The sequence below is a fragment of the Rhinolophus sinicus genome, linkage group LG16 (assembly GCF_036562045.2).
Source record: "Rhinolophus sinicus isolate RSC01 linkage group LG16, ASM3656204v1, whole genome shotgun sequence".
In the NCBI taxonomy this organism is placed as follows: domain Eukaryota; kingdom Metazoa; phylum Chordata; class Mammalia; order Chiroptera; family Rhinolophidae; genus Rhinolophus; species Rhinolophus sinicus.
The window spans coordinates 28,811,920-28,833,507 of record NC_133765.1 but is presented as its reverse complement, the minus strand read 5'-3'; positions in this window follow the sequence as shown (position 1 = coordinate 28,833,507).

Sequence of the window (21,588 nt, the reverse complement as noted above, 5' to 3'; positions counted from 1 at the left end):
CCATTGCTCACTCTGAATTGGAGGAAGGGCCACAAGCCAAGGAACGCAGGCAGCCTCTAGAAACTGGAAAAGGCAAGGGAACAGATTCTCCCGTGGAGCCTCCAGAAGGAACCCAGCCCTACTGACACCTTGATTTTAGCCCAGGGAGACCCACTCCAAACTTCTGACCCACCAGAACTGTGAGATAATGCATTTGTGTTGTTTGTAGCCACCAAGTTCGTGGTCATTTGTTACAGCAGCAGTAGGAAATGAATACAGGCTGGGTTGACACTTGCAAGACCCCAGTGCCAAGGAAACGGCACTGACCAGCCTGTCTTCTGGAGGGATGGTTCTTTACGCTCTGTGTGTATGCAGATCACCTGGAGTTTTAATTTAAAATCAGATTCCTGGGCCCTTCTCCAGAGGTTCTGACTCAGGAGGCCCAGGAACGCATCTGAAATGAGAACTCCAGGTGATTCCAATGGTCTTTTTTTTGGGTAATGGCTATATTGAGATACAATTCACATACCATGTGACTCCCCCGTCTGGAGTATACAAGTCAGCGGTCCTTAGTCTCTTCCCAGAGTTGTGCAGCCATCACTACCGTCAATTACAGACCATTTTCATCATCACAACAAGAAACCCTATACCCTTTACCCTCAATCCTCCACCTCCCCCCACTCATCTGCTTTCTGTCTCTGTGGATTTGCCTATTCTGGACATTCCCTATAAATGGAGTCGTAAAGTACATAACGGTTTGTGACTGGCTTTTTCCTTAGCATGATGTTTCAAGGTTCAACCACATGGTGGCATGTGTCAGCACTTCTTTTCTTTTTATGGCCAAATAATATTCCATTGTCTGGATACACCACTTTCTCTGTATCCATTCATCGGTCTGTGGACACGTGGGCTGTTGCTGCCTTTTGGCCATTGTGAATAATGCTACTATGACATTTGTGTACAAGATCTGTTGGAGTCCCTGGGAAGGCCGCATTTTGAGACCGGAGGACAGTGGCTGGGGTGTCATTCTCCCTTCTATACGTTTTGCTTCCAAAGTGGGGGTAGGGGCAGTGAGCACAGGGAACTACCAGAGGGGGGAATGGTGTCTATGTAACCACGTGGCTTTCCTTAAAGTGTATCATTGAACCATCACAGCCACAGGGTACGTGACTGGGCAATTTAGCATTCCCATTTTGTAGAGGTGGAAACTGAGGTTCACAGGGGCTCCAATCATACACTCGAGTTCACGAGGTTAGTAAGTGACAGAGCCCTGACCCACGACCAGCCATACCTCTTGCAGGAGTCTGTCTTCACTGTACATTACACGGCTGGCAAAAAATGGAAGGCAATGGAAAATCTGCTTCTTCCATCTGCGGAATCAGTTTACCACAATTTCGTTCTGCTACTAGGTAATAACCCAGGGGCTGCCTTTCACTGAGTGCTGAGCACTGTCTGTATTATGTCACCTCACAGTGTCCTAAGACCATACTGTGGGACATGCATTCTTCACACCCCTCCTTGTAAGCACCAGGAAATGAAGGCTCAGGGAAGTGATACCCGAGTCATAGCTCTGGGCTGCCACATGGATAATTCTCAAATGGTTTTGTGCCTCAGGATTCCTCATGTCAAAGTGGGGGCCTAGGAACATGCATTTGTAACAAGGGTCCCAGTTGTTTCTGAGGCAGGTCATCTATGGACCACACATGAAGAAACCTGCACCATCCTAACGTCTGGGGCAGAAGACGGGGGCTGGGTATGCTCACATGATATTTTTTGGCAACTCCCCCAAATCCTCTGATGAAAGGTGCTACAGGCTGGTGTCCAGGGCTGTGCCGGAGTGGGGTGGAGGGGGGTGCGGGGGGCGGGCCAGGGGCAAAGCTGGGATGGGCCGGGGGCAAAGCTGGGGCGGGGCTGGGGCAAAGCTGGGGCGGGGCGGGGGCAAAGCTGGGGCGGGGCTGGGGCAAAGTTGGGGCAGGGTGGGGGCAAAGCTGGGGCGGGGCTGGGGCAAAGCTGGGGCAGGGCTGGGGCAAAGCTGGGGCGGGGCTGGGGCTGGGGCAAAGTTGGGGCAGGGTGGGGGCAAAGTTGGGGCGGGGCTGGGGCAAAGTTGGGGCGGGGCTGGGGCAAAGTTGGGGCAGGGTGGGGGCAAAACTGGGGCGGGGCTGGGGCAAAGTTGGGGCAGGGTGGGGGCCAAACTGGGGCGGGGCTGGGGCAAAGTTGGGGCAGGGTGGGGGCAAAACTGGGGCGGGGCTGGGGCTGGGGCAAAGTTGGGGCAGGGTGGGGGCAAATCTGGGGCGGGGCTGGGGCTGGGGCAAAGTTGGGGCAGGGTGGGGGCAAAGCTGGGGCGGGCTGGGGCAAAGTTGGGGCAGGGTGGGGCAAAGTCAAAGCTGGGGCGGGGCTGGGGCTGGGGCAAAGTTGGGGCAGGGTGGGGGCAAAGTTGGGGCAGGGTGGGGGCAAAGCTGGGGCGGGGCTGGGGCAAAGTTGGGGCAGGGTGGGGGCAAAACTGGGGCGGGGCTGGGGCTGGGGCAAAGTTGGGGCAGGGTGGGGGCAAAACTGGGGCGGGGCTGGGGCTGGGGCAAAGTTGGGGCAGGGTGGGGGCAAAGCTGGGGCGGGGCTGGGGCAAAGTTGGGGCAGGGTGGGGGCAAAACTGGGGCGGGGCTGGGGCTGGGGCAAAGTTGGGGCAGGGTGGGGGCAAAACTGGGGCGGGGCTGGGGCTGGGGCAAAGTTGGGGCAGGGTGGGGGCAAAACTGGGGTGGGGCTGGGGCTGGGGCAAAGTTGGGGCAGGGTGGGGGCAAAACTGGGGCGGGGCTGGGGCTGGGGCAAAGTTGGGGCAGGGTGGGGGCCAAACTGGGGCGGGGCTGGGGCAAAGTTGGGGCAGGGTGGGGGCAAAACTGGGGCGGGGCTGGGGCTGGGGCAAAGTTGGGGCAGGGTGGGGGCAAAGCTGGGGCGGGGCTGGGGCAAAGTTGGGGCAGGGTGGGGGCAAAACTGGGGCGGGGCTGGGGCTGGGGCAAAGTTGGGGCAGGGTGGGGGCAAAACTGGGGCGGGGCTGGGGCTGGGGCAAAGTTGGGGCAGGGTGGGGGCAAAACTGGGGCGGGGCTGGGGCTGGGGCAAAGCTGGGGCAGGGTGGGGGCAAAGCTGGGGCGGGACGGGGCAGGGGAGGGGCAGTTAGAGGCCCTTTGGACTGAGCTGCTGGATTTTCATGGACTCACTGTCCCTAGGGACCTGTGGGAACAGACTCCACACTTGGGTGCAGGGAGGGACACCCCTTCCCTAGGGGCTACCTCTGTGGCCACCAATGGGCACAGACCACGAGGAAAACCAGGTTCTGGTACTTTCTCTGCTATTACGGTCCTCTTGGCTTCCTGGCCTGCAGCAAGCTCCCACCCCCAGTGTGTAGCAGGCAACAGGGCTGGGACTGGACCCTGAAACGGTTGCCTTGGGGACAATGGATGAGCTGAGAGCAGGGCGGTACCATCAGCACCTCCCCAGCCAGGGAGAGGGGGTAGGGGGACAGGCACATCCATGTGCCCCCTTTTTCTCTCCTCCCTCACTCCTGGGATGGCTGCAAGTACAAGCGAGACTCCGGCTGAGTGCCTGTGAGGCAGGATGATAAATACATGTTGGGGTTCAGAGCCGGTGGAGTCGGTAATTTGGGGCTTACCTGGGAGAGGAGGCAGCAGGCACCTACCATTTGGGCCAGCTCGGGCAGATGGCAGTGGAGGGCACGGGCAGGCCTGGGGCGCAGTGGAGGGAAGAGGCGGGGAGCCTGGCATCCCCAGGCCACGCTGACTCAGCAGAGCCCAGGGCCTGCTGACTACGCTCTTCCCAGAGGTCCACTCTCGGCTGCCTCTTACAGCTCTCCTGGGGGCTGGCTGCATGCGGAGAGCAGGATGGGAAGCAAGCCCTACCCTTCATGAGGGAAGGAGCTGGTGCGAAGGGAAGGCAGGCGGTTTCCCAACAGCTCTTTAAGCAGTGGGACCGGCCCCTCTGCCAGACACTCCAGGATAGTTGGTGGGAGGAGATGCTTGGGGGCTTCTGGGTCCCTGCTTATAGAAGCAGGTAAAAATCTGGGACAGGGATCATTGTTTGACCTGGTGGAGGAGCCTGCTGGTGGGAGAAACCCGGAGAAAAGGAGCCTTCCCCCGCTCCCCTCAGCACATGGGGTAGGAGAAAAGTTGGGGGGCTCGAGGCTCGCTGAAGAGCCCCTTGGACTTGGCTAGCTCAACCCTCTCATGTTCACAGGGGAGGAAGTTCAGAGGGGTCAAGGTCATGCAGCGAGGATGAGCATGGCTGGGCCTAGAACAGGTCCTAAGACTCAGGGCATGGGAGAGTAGGGGACGGGGCAAGGAGTCTCCAAGGCTGATCTCCTGCATTCTTGTATTAAAATGCAGGTTCCAGGGGCCTACAGAGATAGAATCACAGGGGTGTTTGTTATGTACCCCGATTTGAGAGTGTCCACTGTAGAGGTTGGGGGTGAAGTTGGGCTTAGGCAATGACTACCCCTGGAATCCTTGGTCTCCATCTGTAAAATGGGTACATGACACTTCATGTGAAGTGCCTGCATGGTGCTGACACATGGAGAGTACTGTGTCACCAGTGGCTAAGACTCTGGTCAACTGGTTAACTTAGGGACAGTTGTTGGTCCTGGTCATGTCTGGGTGGGAACTGGGTAGAGGGCAGTCTCCCTGCACCAGCTGGCAGACCTGGGTGAGAATCTCAGAGGGCAGCTGTGCTCAGCTTGTGATGAGAAGGACATTTGGTGCCTGCCCCTTGGCCTGTCAGAATATAGATAGGCCCAGCGGTCGTGCCTCAGGGATTTTGTGAAACCTGGGCCTCAAGCCCAGCCACCAGATGTCACCTGGTGAATATGTGTCAGTTTCTGAGGAGAGGGAGGGGGGTGCAGTCAGGAGTGGACTTGGTATTATAGGTGTCCCGTGGGCTTGTGGGTCAGCGCAAACAGGAGAGCGCATGCTGGGGAGGGTTCTTTCCAGGGGACCTCGGTCACCAGGGTGGCCAAGCCAGACTATCAGGGCACAAGTGAGACAGCCCTGGGGGTGCCCCAAAATGCCTAGGGGGGATTTGTGGGCTCAGATCCTGCAGCGTATCCATGGGACTGATAGGCTAGGGCCCTCCAAAGACGAGTGCTGAGGCCTGGGGTTGGATGACAGCACAGTTCCCTGTCCTCTGTCTCCAAAGCTGGGCAGAGGGGGAGAGCCTTCATGCCACTCACACTGAGCTTTCATTTCCTAGTGAGGATGGCACAGACAGACACATCCCTTTGGATTGACTTCTTGACGTTCAGAAGTCAAGAACAGCATTTTCTCGAGATGTATATACAGATGGTGTGTCCCAGGAGCATGGACTCAATCCCTGAGGGGGAGGGCCCAGGTGTTGGTGTTTTTGCAAAGGTGCCTCCAGGGCGGAGAATCATCACAAAACCCATCAGGGCGGTGGTGGGACTCCTCTGTGACCCCCTGGGTGTCCCTGTGCCTGGGCCAGTGTTTTCTTGGAGAGTCCTGGGATGACCTTGAGCTAAGACAGGCGCTTGGCAGCTGCGCTGAGAGACACAGCTCATTAACCCTGTATCCCAGAGACGGGCCGGCACATCAGCCTTAAGGGCCGTGTTGCCAACAGGGACAGCTCACAGGTGGCACCACAGAACTGCTTCTCCTTGGCTGCCAGTCGCAGCCAACGGAGCATCAGGGGTCACTCTTGTAGGGACAGGCCTGGTAAAGAGAACGTTAGGGTCTGGGTCATGTCAGTGTGATGTTGGGCAAATTCCTTCTGTTCTCTGGCTTTCACGTCCTTGGTCCTTTCTTGAAGACAAAGCACGTGGGTGAACGTAAGTCAGGTGTAATGAGTTTCTAAAAGATGACGTGTCAGTCTCCTACTAGATGTCAAGGCAAAACCACGCTTTTGAAAAGGGGAAACTGAGGCCTAGCGGGCTAAGTTTCCCAGAGCCAGGGTGCAAGGTCAAAATCACGTGCAGCCTCAGTTACCCTCAAACTCCTCTTAGTGACCATAAAGGTGGGAGCACCCAGCTTTATGCACACAACTCTGTGCGGTAAATACGTACAATACATAAATGCAAATGTCCAGTAACATGCTAGTGACACGCCACGCCTGAGAGCCTGCAGACGGGAAGATATCATTAAATACATCGTTTTAAATTAACCCGTTTAAACAGTTCCCGTTTCCTTTCCTCTCTCCTCTCCCCTCAGTCCCTCTAACACAGCCACTGAAAGCTCCCAGTTCCTGGCAGGAACCACAATTCAACCTCAGTTTGACTTAATCAGTACTGTCTCCCCAGAACTTATTTTCACTTCAGAAGGAGGCAGTGGTCACCTGCTGGGGCTTTGAGCAAATTCCTCGGGGAGTTCTCCTTCCCTGAGATGGGGAGCTCCCAAACTGGGGTGTGTTTGAGAATCCCCCTGTGTGGGGGGGTGGGCTGGGGTCCACACTTGTTAGAAGCCCCCCAGGTGAGTCTATGCCCTCTCTCTGCTGGGGGAAGGATGTAAGTCCCAAGACTGCTCAGGGGTCTGCCCCGCCCATCCCCAGTGACCTCTGCTCTTTGTCCCCATCCACTGGTCAGGTCAGGTGGCCAGCGTTCAGCGCACAGTGGGATGGTGGGGAAGAGGAGAAGTGACAAGTTAGAAACCTCCAGATTCCAGGTAAAGTCTGCCCGTTTAAGGCATCCCCTGGCCACTTCCTGCACCTTAGTCAAAGCTCATGCAGCCTCCCAGGAGGAACCAGGCAGCTGGTGCTTAGCTGAAGAAAACCCATGTCCCCCCCACCCCCACCCCAAGCTGCTGACTGTGAGGGAGGGTGCTGCCACTCTGATGTCACAAGAAGGCGTCTTCTGTCAGGCCTCAGCAGCTATTCTTAGTCTCAAGAACACACACCTCTGCCTGGTAGAAGTCTCTAGACTTCAGCAGGCTTTTCATAAATAAGTGAGAAACTTGTGTGCAGGCCGCTGGTTAAGTACTTATTTCTTTTATGCAAGATGTCCCAAGAGTCTCGGTGGTGGGCACCCCAGCCCCTCACCGGTGCACGTTGTAAACATTCTTATAACTTCCATCAATTGAACTTACCTGCCGCCCTGGAACGAGGCCCCGTCGTAATCACAGCGAGCAGGAGAGTGCATTCTGTGTTGAACCGCGTTCTCAGTCCTAAGCGCCGGCGGAGGTAGATCCAGCGGAGTAGTTCCAATGCAGCTGGATAACCTCGGTTCAAATCCTGCCTCTGCCGCTTACTGGTCATGTGACCTTGAGGCAGTCACGTTGGTTTCCCTTTACCTCTATGTCGACTTCAATGGAACCAGGGCAATGAAAGTAAAAGAACTGAACCAGAGTGCTCAGAGCAGCACAGTTGAGCCCTCTGAGGGTCTGTGTTGCCCCTGATGGAGAAGCACTCTGTGAGGAGGTACTGTTCTCCCAATCCACCCACAGGAAACGGAGACCTCGCCTCCAGGTTAAATGACTTAGCCACGCTCTTGCAGTAACAGAAACAGTTTCTGAATCAGTGGCTGTTCCACTGGGAAGCACACTGTCAATTATGGAGCTCTGCTGCCCCCTAGGGCAGGGGGCGGGAATCAGACACCACCAAGACCGGCGGGACCTCCCTATCTGTGAGCCTGTGACCGACCACCAGGAAACCAGTCCCATTCCTTCTCCCTGGGGGAGCCAGCCTCCTTCACCATCTGTTTCTTTTGTCTTGGGAACCTTGGGCAACTTGGTGTCCCCTCACTGAGCCTCAGTTCCCTCATCTATAAAATGGGTTTATAGTAATAGCATCCTCTCTGCAGAGTAGCATGAGGATTAAATGACATAGCTTTTTCAAGGCACCAACCTCACCAATAGGGGAGGCGCCATGATCTTCAGCCTCCAAGACCAACTGACTTCCAAGATATGCCAAGGCTGGAAAGTTCCCGTCTTCCTCCCGGTCTCCCTACAGACCTCCCTGGACTTCATCTTTGGCCTAGGTTCTCTGGGGACCTGCTTTGGTTGTGTGCAAATCTCTCTCTTAATGGACACTGAGGCTCTGCTGACGTTCTTGCCCAGAGCAGGTACCCAGGACAACTGGACGCTGCCTCTACCTGCTGTCCCCCAGGCATTCTGGAATAACTCACTGCCCGGTGACACACCATCTGGTGGTTTTATCCAGGTGTTTCCCATGTGTTTTCACATTGCGATGGAAAACACTTGGTTAAGTCACAGCAGGGCCAGAGCCTCTTGCCGGCTCCAGGAGGGGGTGACAGGACCCCCCCAGGGCCAGCCTCTCCCCAGCCCCCATTCAGTCTGGTGACTGTCAGTTACCAAGGGGCTGGTTACCCCATTTCTGGCCTTATCATCCCCTCGCTGGCCCCCACCAGATGATGGAAGAGGAGCTCAAATGCGATGCACTCAATAGCGTGCCCAGCTAATATTTTGTTTATCGGACTAGAATGAATTCCCCTCTGTCGTGCGGGGCGGCCTGCGGGGTCTCTGCTCCCACTCCCCACACAAGAACGCAGGATATGGTGAGGCCAACAAGGAACACCCACGGAGCCATAGGTAGGGGAGTCATATCACCATATTCTTGCTGGCGGCATCAGCCTCTCTGCAACCCGCTCTTGCTAGCTCAGCCACCATCTTCTTGCTAGCCCCCATTCTTTTTCTCTTCTCTTTCTGCTAGCGTAGCCACGGCAGTTATATTAGCGGCCAATGGCTCACTGGTTACAGCTGACGGCCAACTAACTGTAGCTGATGGCCATCCCATCACAGTTGATGGCCATTTACTACCTGAGCCAGCACCTGTCTATGTGAGGCCGAGAGCCTGGAAACTACTTTCTGGGGCTCTGTCCCCACACCCTCCTTTCACAAGTTTTCCTTCTCCTGTCGGCTCATCCTCCAAAGACCAGTTTTAAATTCTCCTTTCTGGAAAATCCATCTCGGCTGTCCTAGACTCACACCAGCCTCTTCCTTCACTGGAATGCCAGTAAGAGTAACAGGGGCAAGGGGTGCAGAGCCAGCGGGGTGCATTAAAAGTCCTCCAAAGCAGTCATGGCCCTGGCAGGTGGGCAGAGTTCAGTATGAGAGGAAGCCGTATGGGCAGGTAACACACTTCCGTAGTGCTGCTCTGAGGAAAAGGGTGGGGGAGGGGGACTGAAGATTCAAATTGGAGCAAATTAGGATATCTGTCACTGGAGGGAATCCAGGCTTTGAGGCCATTACCCCATGTGCAGGGTGAAGGGGACCTGGAATCTTCCATCAACATAGTGAGTATAATTAGGGTTCAGCTGAGGTCCCTGGAAAAATCAATTCTTCCTTCCTGGCTATAGAGCAATTTGCCGCATTCTGCACTAGGTGGGGAGCGCCAACTTGTCAGGAGGCATAGAGCTCCTTAGCTGGGTCTTTAATCCCCAGGAGAATTAGTGGTTAGCACAGAGTTGAAGAAGTAAAGCAAAGCCATCGTTTTTTTGTTTGTTTGTTTTGACTCTGTATTGTATTGGAAAGTAATCCATGTATATTTCATATTTTAAGTGTTTGAAATGTTCAAGAGGTTTTGGTATCGTCTAAATAGAAAGGCTTGTGATTCCAATTGTAAATGAATTGAGTGATCGATTACAGCCAGATCTTTTTTCTAATTGTGGTAAGACACATATGACATAAAACTGATCATCTTAAACATTTGTAAGCGTACAGTTCGGAAGTGTTAAAGACGTTCGCATTGTTGCATCTGGACAGATTTTTAGCTTGAAAGTTACAAGAGAATTTTTACTAAGTTTGCGAACAGTATGCGATGGTTTCAGAGAATTTAAGATTTGCCATGTTTAAAAGTTCAATGTATTAGATAGCAAAGAATTCAGGAAGTACTTGGGAAGGTTTTGAAAAGTGCTTAAGAAGAATCAAACATATTAAATTCATTACTTCCTTTCATGAATTTAAGGGAATTTAATGAAGTGGTTTAAAAAAAAACCCTTTAAAGTGATTGTAAAATATGGTCAACTTATAAGCAAAATAGTGAGGTTCATAAATTCAACACAGAATCTTAGGGAACAACTGTGTTTCGAATTTGTATTTGTAAAAAAATAGAATATTAATTGAAAAAACCATCAAAGAGGCCCCTGAAAAATATATTTCACAGAAGGCCGTTAGGACACTACGACCTCATGCTTACAAATAAGTGCTTTACAGGCTTTAAACCATTTGTGCATAAAACACTTCACTACTCCGTTGTTCCCAAACTTGACCTTGCATCAGAAGCCCTGGACAGTTGATTCAAGGATTGCGGGCTCTGGCCCAGAGTTCCTGATTCCGCAACTGTGGGGCCCAAGACTCTGCATTTCTAACAAGTTCCCAGGTGTGGCTGATGCTGCTGGTCTGGGGACCAGACTTTGAGGCCCACACGACAGTCACAGCGGCCAGGCATTCCCATGGCCAGCTGTGTGACCCTGGCTAGTTACTGCTCTTCTTTGGGCTCTAGCAGCAGAAGAACGTAACGGCACTTACACTGCAGGGTTGCTGTAAGGGTCAGGGAGCCCAGGCACACAGTGCGCTCCCGGTGTTTGGCGGAGATGACTGTATTATACTGAGGTCCAACATGTCCCATAGCCTGATGCCATGCACATAGTAGGTGCTCTTACCAAGAAGGGGGAGATGGTGGCGACTACATTTACTTCCCCTTGCTCACTAACTACGGCTGCTAGAAGCAATATTTATGTGTTACTCCAAGCAGCCTCACTAAAAGCACCTGGGTCTCAGGGTTTGCTTTCTCCATGAAGATGCTCAGTGGCAGAGGCCAGCGAGGCTTGTAGAAACACAAGCGATCCCTCTCTCGACTGTTCAGTGAACCGAGAGGCCACCGGGCGCTCAGTAGAGCGGAGCAGCGGGCCTGATGAAGAGCATAAGTCCCAGCTACGGGGTGGAGATAATCAGACCCACTGCACAGGGTGGTTGTGAGGAGTCAGTGAGACACACCACATATACCCAGTGACCAGCCCAGGTCTCCTGCCACGGAGACCACACTGCGAAGCAACGACCAGCTCCTCATCCAAGGGAAGAGTCCCTCTGAAGACAGACAGGCCTGGCTCCTTTTCAAATGTGGGCTGTCGGATTAGCGACTCCTGTTCCTGGGGTGTGGCTGTGTCACTCTTTGCGATACTTTGTTTTGCTAGTTCTTGCATTTAAAATGCAAAGGGAGTGCACAAGTTGGGCTTCTCTAAAACGGACATGAGGAGACAGATGGCTCTCCCCAGCTGGGGCTCCTCAGGCCTCTGGTTCCCTGGTACCTAGGTTTTCACCACAAAACTTTTCCTCAAGGAGTCTGCATATTTGATTGGAAAGTAACCAGGGAAATGATTCAAGAATGCGAAGTCTCACAGCAGGAGGAAATGCATTAAGCTGCCTTCTCTTTGTACCAATGAGCGTGTGTGTGTGTGTGTGTGTGTGTGTGTGTGTGTACATATATTATATATATCTTATTTGGTATCTGTTCAACTGTGAGTGACGAAAACGTGGTGGAAACATTACAGACTGGTTTTATCCCTCTTATCAAGAAGTTGGAGATGGGCATTTCTAGTGCTGGTACACAAGTTCAGCAAAGTTGGGGCTCTAGGCTGGTGTTTCTGAAATTCTTTGGGCCTTCCCCTCATGGCTGCAACGTGGCTGCAGTAGCACCAGGCATCACATCCTCTCTTGAAAGCATTCAAATCAGGAAGAAAGGAGGCAGAATGGAAAGGTGCTCTCCTTTCATCAGGGAGCAAAATCTTGCCAAGCTGTTTCTTCTGACTGAATGTATGTCACACACCCCCTAATCCCAGGCCAATCACTGGCAAACTGAGTTAACATGCTTGGCTTTACCCACTCACAGTTAGTTTGTATCCTGGAACTAGATACACTGCTACCAGAACAAAGTCTGGGTTCTGTTCATAAGAATGGAGGAGAAATGGCTACTGAATGGGCAACCAAAGTGAATGCTGCCCCTGGCGTCCAATTAGATACCTGGTTTCATGTGGTGTATTTTCAACCAACCACCAACTATTTCCTGAGTGCCTAGTACCCCCTTGACATTGTGCTAAGCACATGATGTGACCTAGGAAAAGAAGGTGGGACTAGAAAAAGACCACGTGACTGAATGTCTCACTGCAGCAGCTGACAAACTATGGCTGACCCCTGTTTTTATCAATAAAGTTTTATTGAAACACAGCCATACCTATTCATTTCTGTATTGTCTATGGCTGCTTTCACACTACAATAGCAGTGCTGAGTAGTTGCAACAGGGACCGTGTGCCCTGCAAAGCCTAAAATATTTACTATCTGGCCCTTTATAGAAGGAGTTTGTCAACCCCTGCCTTATTGTGATAAGCCACATATTTAAAAGACAGAGGAGCAGTTACCCTCAAGGTGACAATACATTGGCTGGGAAGATGACACGCCCAAAAAGCAAAGACAGTACACGTACCCCATCACGAGGGTCTATATGTCTGGGACCGTTTTGGGGCAATTCCGATGGCTACTTCCCTTTTCCTTCTAAAAGTATTTCTTCTATCTGATGCCAGCCTCATTCAAAACATCGTGAGGGCACTCTCCACTCAGCAAATGCTGGGCACCACGCTAAGTGCAGGAAATACAAATATAACGGGGACCCAGCCCCTGTGCCCGCCTTATGGAGCTCAAAGCATTTTGGGGCACCCAGGCCGGAAATGGAAATTCAGAGTGGCAAGTACTCCCATAGGATTCAGCACAGGACACTAAGGGCGTGCAGACATGTCCCACCCAGTGGGGTGGGGGGGGGTAATGTGGAGAGGAGTCAGGCAGAGAAAATGAGGTTGAAACTGCTTGGGAGGACCAGGGCTGGGCGGGGCGGGGGTGGGGGGGTGGGGGGGACCTGGCGGGGCGGGGTGGGGTGGTGGGGGCCTGGCGGGGCGGGGCGGGGTGGGGGGCCTGGCGGGGCCGGGCGGGGGTGGGGGGGCCAGGCAGGGCGGGGCAGGGGTGGTGGGGGCCTGGCGGGGCGGGGCGGGGGATGGGGGGCCTGGCGGGGCGGGGGGGGGGCCTGGGGGGCCGGGCAGGGGGTGGGGGGCCTGGCGGGGCGGGGTGGGGGTGGCCAGGCAGGGCGGGGCGGGGTGGGGGGGGGGGCGGGCGGGCAGGGGTGGGGGGGCCAGGCGGGCGGGGTGGGGGGGCCAGGCAGGGCGGGGCGGGGGGGGGGGCCAGGCAGGGGCGGGGCGGGGTGGGGGGGCCAGGCGGGCGGGGCGGGGTGATGGGGGCCTGGCGGGGCGGGGCGGGGGGGGTGGGGGGCCTGGCGGGGCGGGGCAGGGGTGGGGGTGGCCAGGCAGGGCAGGGGCAGGGGTGGGGGTGGCCAGGCAGGGCGGGGCAGGGGGATGGGGGCCTGGCAGGCGGGGCGGGGTGGGGGGCCTGGCAGGGCAGGGGTGTGGGGGCCTGGCGGGGCGGGGGTGGGGGGGTTGTGGTGTCTGGGGGGATGGTAGAGGTAGGGTGTTCCCGATAGAGAGAACAGCCTCTGCAGTGGCCAGAAGTAGGTGCGTGCAGGGAAGTCAGGGAGCCTGTAATTTCCAGCTAACACAGTCTGCTTGCTGGAGGAGGAGTTTGAACTTGATCTTTAGGGCAGCCAGGAAGCCACCAAGCACGGGAGTAGCTGGTGGACACACATATTTTAGAAAGATCGGGTCAGAGGCAGTTGAACTTCCAAGGCAGGAGGCAATGGGGTCCTGGACCAAGGTGGTGGCAGCAGGGAGGGACCCAGGTCCACGTGGTCCCCTCAGCAGGACCTAGTGGTGAACTGTAAGCAGTGGGATAAGGGGTAGTGAACCCTTTATTTCCATGGGAACAGAGGAGTTTCATCTGCCCTGGGGATTCAGCACAGCTCTGCGGAGAAGGAGGGGTCTGATTCCCCAAGTTGCACTTCCAAAAATGCAGGGGGTGAGGCCACATAACTGTTTTCCCTCCTAAGATGCCTCTGATTTACTCAGTGAGTCAACCACCTGCGCTTGCCTGAAACAGCCACCAGTGGGGACATGGCAAGTCATTCCCAACACTGAGATGGTTCTAGGCCTAAGCGAGAAATGGCCAGTGCTAGTCCATGGGGGATGGGAGGGGAAGAACTATGTCCTCTCTCTGTGAGTCACTTATTGGAGCCAAGGAAGTCCCCGTTTTGATCGATATCCCAAAGACAGTGTTTTGGAAGGCACAGCCTCTCTAGTGTGACTTTTCCCAGCCTGCTCTGTTCTGTGGATCTGGGGCACATTCCATAAGGTAGCAATGCGTGACCCAAACCTCACATCTGAGCCTCCTGGACACCACTTGTCCCTGGGCCACCAAGGGGCAGCGGCATTTTCATTTAAAATATAACGACAATAGAGAGCCAGCATCTCTAGGCAAACTGTGGGCCCCTGGCAGACGCAAGGCTTCTGAAGGTGGAGAGGGAAGCAGATCGTGAGAATAACTCATGATCAGGAGGGGGAGTGGGGGCCGACAAATCTCTCCCAGCCTTCACTCTGAGCGGCTCAGCAAGAGAAATGACAGAAGTAGTAAAACAAGCTGGGAACAGATTTTGCTTTCTTCTGAGTCACCCGGGGAAGGAGGATGGAAAATTACCACTCTCACTCTCTCTTGTTCCCAAATGGGAACATTGGTTCCTTGGAGGGGACGGCATAGCCTGGGGTGTGTGACCAGCTGGCAGGACACCTGGGCCATCTTGTGCAGCGGCTTGGCCCCCATCCTGGCCCCTGGTGCTCCCTGTTCAGCAGTCTCCTCTTGGCAGGTCACAAGAGTGCTAGAAGCTTAAAGAGCTTTTAAAGTTGGTGGTGCGGTTTGCTTTGGGCTGCTGTGCAATCTAGACAGGTGGGTGACACATGCTGAATGTACCTTGCTTAGATAGTGACACTTAGCAGAGTCTATCACTACCAGATGAAACTACAGAACATTTGCCCCAGATCTCATCACCCTCCCTCACCCGGGAGCCATCTGTTTGTCTCTATTACCACCGGCACAATGCTGCCCGGGGAATTCTGCCTCCCTCCTACAGGGCTCAGGTCGGGATTGCCGCTCCGCGTCTCACAAACCTGCTCGTCTCAGACCCCAAACCAGCCCTCTCTGTTCAGCAGGCGCTTGTCCACCCACAGATTCCAGTGGAGGGCAAAACCAAACAAAAGCGACTAACAAATGATAAATGGTGCTCAGACAATTTCAGCAAGGAAGGTGGAAGTTCTAACACACACAGAAGAAACCTCAACTGTTAATAAATAACATATACAGAGGATGCCAAAAAATGTATACACATTTTAAGAAAGGAAAATACTATATTAAAATTGTAACACTCAATATGTACCGATAACAAAAGAGGAATACAAGTCACGTTTGACTTCTGCAGTGACAAGAGGTGCTCAAAGTGGTTACCATCAGTGTAATTTTAATACAGTTTTTTTCCTTTCTTACACACACGCACCCCACTTAATCACCATCTTGAAAAACCAAGCAATCAATAGGTGGTCCTCTGAACATCTTTGATCTTTGGCTGGCAGCTTCTGATCTCTGGAAAGGAAAACTGACGATGTACACACAGGTCACACTTTGGCATAAGGTCACAAAGTGTGTGCCCTGAGTCCACCCTTCTGAGTCTCACTAATGCAACCAACCTGCACTCGCTGATCTTTGTCCCAAGTGAGATCAATGAAAAGTGTAGACATCTTTCTAAGGGAGGGTAGCCTTATTCTATTTTATCAGGAGAAGAAGGAGTTAAACTCCACCAGCAGAGTTATCATAGCCTGTTCAGGATGCTATAGCAAAAATACCATAGACGGTGTGATTTAAACAACACTCATTTATCACTCACAGTTCTGGAGTAATAAGGCGCCCGCAGCTTCAGCGTCTGGTGAGGCCCTGTTTCCTGGTTCATAGGTGGCTAGCTTCTTGCTGTGTCCTCACGTGGCGGAAGGGGTGAGGTTGCTCTCGGGGGTCCCTTTTATAAGAACACTAATCTCATTCCTGAGGGCTCCACCCTTACGCCCTAACCACCTCCGAAAGGCTCCACCTCCTAAATTCCATGGCCTTGAGGGTTAGGTTTCACCACACGCCTTTCGGTGGAGACAAACCTTCAGTCTATAGCAGTTCTAAAGAACAGCTCAGGTTCTGGAGTCAGGCAGAGCTGGGTTGGGATCTGGGCCCCGCTACTCAGTAGCTGTGTTATCTTGGGCAAGTTACTCAACATCTCTGAGCCTTAAGTCTGCTCCTGTGCCAAACAGGGATCATCCCAAGTGCACCCAGGGCTGGCACAGAACAAAGGCTCAGAAGCGTGTGAGTTTGGACAGTGTGGAATGTTTGTGTGTTTTGGCAAAGCGTGTTCTGTCACAGGAAGGTAAATGACTTCCTCTAACATTCTGGAAGTGTTCGCCTGCCTCTTACATGAACACAGATAGGAGCGAGTGTGCATATTGACCGCTGGAGCTCACACTTTACATTCCCACTGAGGTTTACAGGATGGAAAAGCAAGCCCCCTCCCCCAAGCAGAAGGAAATGCACAATACATACCCATGTTTCATTGAACATGGAATGAAAGATGCCAACCAAACTGGGATGGATGAGCCCCTCCTCCCCAGAGCCAGGTGGGGTCTCAACAGCCATGACACTACACCTGTGGGCACCTCAAGTGTAAATCCCACACACACGGAACCGGGTGATCCCAGACTCGAGGAGACTTCCATTCAGTTCTAAACCTCTGCTGACCGTGGTTTCCACATCATGAGGTCCAGGTCCCGACAGCAGAGGAACAGACTCGTAGCGCTTGGCCCAGCAACCCACGCCAAGCGCTAACAGACAACTGACCCAACTGGATTTAAACACACATGAGCAAAGCTGAAGGTTTTGGGGACGGAAACGGCTAAGAACAGACTTGGCTGAGCCCCAGCGCACAATATCTCCAGTCCTTATAAGACTTCCGGCTGGGCCTCTCAAGATGACTGCTTTGAAGTCTCTAAAAACTGAAAGCTGTTTGAGGAGAGTGGCATGTGTATAAGAACCTTCCTATTACACAGTGCTCAGAAAAACAAAAGCCCATACCACAGTCTGGAAGTGGACAGTTGTATTAAACAGCATTAAAGAAGAAAGATGTAACTGGCTGGCTTGCTTCTAAGAAGCAGCCGTTGGTACAGCCACCCCACTGGCTATGCATCCTGAGTGGGCCCAGAAGGGCAGACGTTTGAAGCAGAGGAGGGGTAAGAGGCGAGAGCATGACAGTTTTCAATGCATCAGGACGTCACTGGCTGATTCACGCAATGAGGCAGGTGCTGAAGAGAGGCCGTTACATCCTCTGCCTGTGCAAACAGAATGGCTGAGACCCACCCTGCCCCACCCAGAAATAAAACACAGCCCCAGACTGACCTTCAATGGGTGAGTCTTATTCCTCAGCCCAAATCACTGTTCTTGACCAATGCAGTCGATTGAATTGGGGCACTTAAAATGTTATTATGACGGTAGAACTCATCCTAAATGTTCTTACCACAAAAAAAAAAAAAAAAAAACACAAAAAACAAGAAACCCCAAAGAGACACAGGAAGCTTTTGGAGGTGATGGATGTTTAGTACCTGGATTGCGGTGATGGTGACACAGGCCCTAACTCGCCAAACTATATACATTCAATACATACAGTGTTTCGTACACCAATTATACCTCAATAACACTAGAAACCAAAAAGCAACTTCCTTTAAAACGTCTGTGTAGGTTTTGAAGAGGGGTTTCCTCCAATTTCAAGAGCACAGATTGCTGAGCTGGGGAGGGAAGCACTTGCTCCTTTTCCTTCCACAAAGTAAACGTGCGTGAAAGAAACGTGGTTGAAAGTGGCCTCAGCACAGTTGGTGACGGAGACATACAAGGTTCTGAATCTCAAATAAGGGAGGATAATATTAGCAAGACATTTCCTGTAGGGCGAGAAAACCCTACAGAGGGAACAACTAGGGGGCAGTAGAGACCCCATTTCGGTCAGGTCCCAAGGCCCGGGCTCCAATCCTCGCTCTGAGGCACGAGCCAGGCAAGTCACAACCTCCACGGGCTTCACTATTTCTATTTGTAAAACATCGGGAAGGAATGGTCTGGCAGCTGGTGGGTAAGGGGTCCCCTAGCTTTCAAATTCTCTAATCTCATGGAAGCAATTTAGGACAGTTTTGTAAAAGGTAGCCACAACTCGGAAAGGCTTATAATGTCACTTTCTTTTATCCCACTTTTACAAGAGGCAGTATCTCAAACAGGGTTGGGTTTTCCCTTCTCTCTCTCTCTGTCTCTCTCTGTCTCTCTCTGTCTCTCTCTCTCTCTCTCTCTCGCTCTCTCTTTCTTAGGGACAGACTGTATGAGATTCTGGAGTTAAGTGAAGCAAAGAAGATTACACAATACATATACTTGTACTAAAAGGTCTTTAGAATACACATTTTAACACTGCTAGGTGACAGAAATGTACTTCTCCTGTATTCACGACAGCTCCTGGTACAAAGGTGGGTGCATTAAAAGCCACCCAAGGACAGGACAGCCAGGGTCAACCAGTGAGATGGAACAGACAGTGGCTCTTCCCAACGCCACTTCCCAGCTGGCGTTCGAATTCTCACTGGGGTGATATTGCCCCCACAGGGCAAAACTGGTTCTTGTGGGGAGAGAAAAACAATTAGTCTTTTAATGTGTAATGCACAGATATACATACAATGCCTGCACAGATATACATACAATGCCTACACAGACATATAGTTATCGGTGGTATTAAAATTTCATGGGGTTCACAGTAGCTCTATTGAGAACAGCTAAAAGCTGGAAACAACCCGTGGTCATCAACAGCTGAGTGGGTGAACAAATTGTGGTCCATCCAGACACTGGAATATTATTCAGCTGCAAAAAGGAACGATGTACTGATACACGTTATAACATGGAGCAACCTTGAAAACCTGGTGTTAAGAAGCCAGACAACAAAAGGCCACATATTGTCTGATTTCACTTATATGAAATGTCTAGAATAGGCAAATCCATAGAGACAGAAAGTAGATTGGCGCTGAGGGAAGGAGAAATGGGGAGTGACTGCTTAACGGGCACGGGGGTTTTACTTTGGGGTAATGAAAAGGTTGTGGAACTCGACAGAAGTGATGGCTGCACACACTGTGAACATACTAAATGCCACTGAGTTAAAATGGTTCATTTTATATGAATTTCACCTCAATTTTTAAAAAAGTCAAAACAATTCCATGGGGGAAGGCAATTAGGAAAAACATGGTCTAAAATAAGTCTCCTGGAGGGGACAACAGTGGAAAAAAGGCTGAGAAAGACCAAGGTGGGGGATGGTAAGATATATTGTGGATATCACCATAATAAGTGGTTGATTATTAAAGAATTCCAGAACCTTGAAAGGAGAGTGCTTTGGAGAATAACAATTAACTCTCAAAGTGCTCTGTAATTTTCCCCAAATGCAATGACTTGAATATGAAAATTTCCATTAAGAATGCTGTCATTTTACGAGTAGATGGAACTTCTGACCACGCAAGGATTCCGTAATGCAGACTGTCCCACTGGTTCTCCTCCAAATGTCTTTCCTTTATTCTGTATAATTTCTTTTCCTAAGTTCACCAAACAACTTGCTTTAGTTCTTTCCACTCCCCCAGAAAAGCTGACATCCTCCTCAGATTTTCTGAACAGCCAAATAGGAAGTAGAACTTCCTATGGAAACACCTGCCCACTTTCAAACAACAAATAAACCCTTGAAAGGAGAACCACTGTGACAAAAACCTAAACTGGATGGTGTCAGCTTAGCAGTCAGGTGGCAGGGAGACACTCACAGCAGGCTGGGAGGTAGGAGAGCTGTGTTTGGGGGTTGTACTTGGTAAAATTGTCACTTACAACTTGCATGGTGGAGTCAGTCACTGGTGCTGTAGCTTGTCTAGGGGAAGTAGTCGAAGAGACAGAATGTGGCGTGCCGGTCGCTCTTTGCTGCTTGATAGCGAGGTATGGTGAGAAGAGCTCAGGCAAAAATGAACTGAAATGAAGAGTCAGAAATCCTGGCTTCTGAGGTTGAAAAAGGCAGCACGTGGGTGCTTCTGTACACCCCCAGCAAGGGATGAGGGTGAAAATCACCTGAGTGACACAGGCCGTTAAACCATGAGTCTCTGCTTTGGCTAGCATCAGATTAAGGTGGCCAACGTTAAGTCAGGGGGAAGAGGGGTATGAGACAGAAGAGGAAGGAAATATAGCAGACTGCAAAGTTCTGGAAAAGAACTTTGGGTATGAACGATTACTGGCACAGATACCGTTTCCCGAAGAATCAGACCCAGCCGGTCCATCAGCTCTAATGTGTCTTTTGGGGCAAAAATTAATATAAGACCCGGTCTTACAGTAAAATAAGACCGGGCCTTATAGTAAAATAAGACCAGGTCTTGTATTGATTTTTGCTCCAAAAGACGCATTAGAGCTGATGGTCCAGCTAGGTCTTATTTTGGGGGGAATACGGTAGGTTAGTAGCCTGCTAAATCTGAGGGAATCATTGCCAGAGGGATCTCAAGTTTGTTGTATAAATAAAGTCTAGGACTGGCACCCAAACTCGCACCAGGCAGGGATTGGGGCTGTGAAAGTTGCACAGATACCAGGGAGGAGGGACCCCAACACTCACGTGTGATGGCACCAGGGAGGGTTTGTCCAAAGGCAGGAACAGGTGTGAGGAACTGAGGAGGGGGTGCCGCCCAGAGAATACACCCTCCGCCCCCATTCCCACCACACAGGTCCTCACCATGCCCACCCAGCAGTATTTTGTCACAAGAACCCAGTGGCTTGTGTGTCTCCTTCTTTTCCCAAATGGGAGTTTTCATTGTAGTTGTCCTGTCCCTGCCTCACCAGAGAATGGGAATTGGAAGAGGGTTGGTCCCCAAGAAGCCACGTTGGACTGCTGGGCAGGATGCAGGAAATGGGCGCCAGGTGAAACGCACAGACAAGGCAGAGCCCCAACTTTTCGTTTCCCTTCTGGGCACACAGGAGGCCATTTCCCAGCTGCCTCTGGAGTTAGGCTGTGGGTCCCTGAGTTCTTGTCACTGCGGCAGAAGTGACAGATGCAGCTTGCCCAGTCAGGTCTCCTCTCCTTCCCTCCCACGCCATCTGTTGCGGAGACTGGATTTAAGATAGCAGTGCGACCTGTAAGGAATAACCCCCACTGCCTGGTAGTCATGCTGTGGCAGAAGCCAGCAATCCATTTCTGGACTGAACCAATGACAAGGGCAACGTTTGTCACCACAGCCAGCCGGACTTCACACAGTTGCTTCCCTGGGAAGTGGGGTGTGTTCCACCATGGGAAGAAGATATCCAGAGTGGACTGAGACTGTGGTCCGTAATTACTCCTGTTTCCTCACCATTCCTAGGAATCTGAGTGGAAGCGATAAGTGCCACTCCCGGCCTGGGCAACGGCCCAGACATGTCCCTCCAGGCTCCCTCCCTTTCAGGCTGGAAGGAACATGGCTGCAGGGTGCCCTTGGAAGCCTGTACACAAGGCAGACAGTAGTGGCTGGGTGACTCTGGGTGTCAATGATTGCCCGAGGGCCGCCCGCCCACCCATTCCCCCGCCCATTGCAGGTGGAGCAAGAAAGGTCTTTTGTGTTGAAGCCATCATATA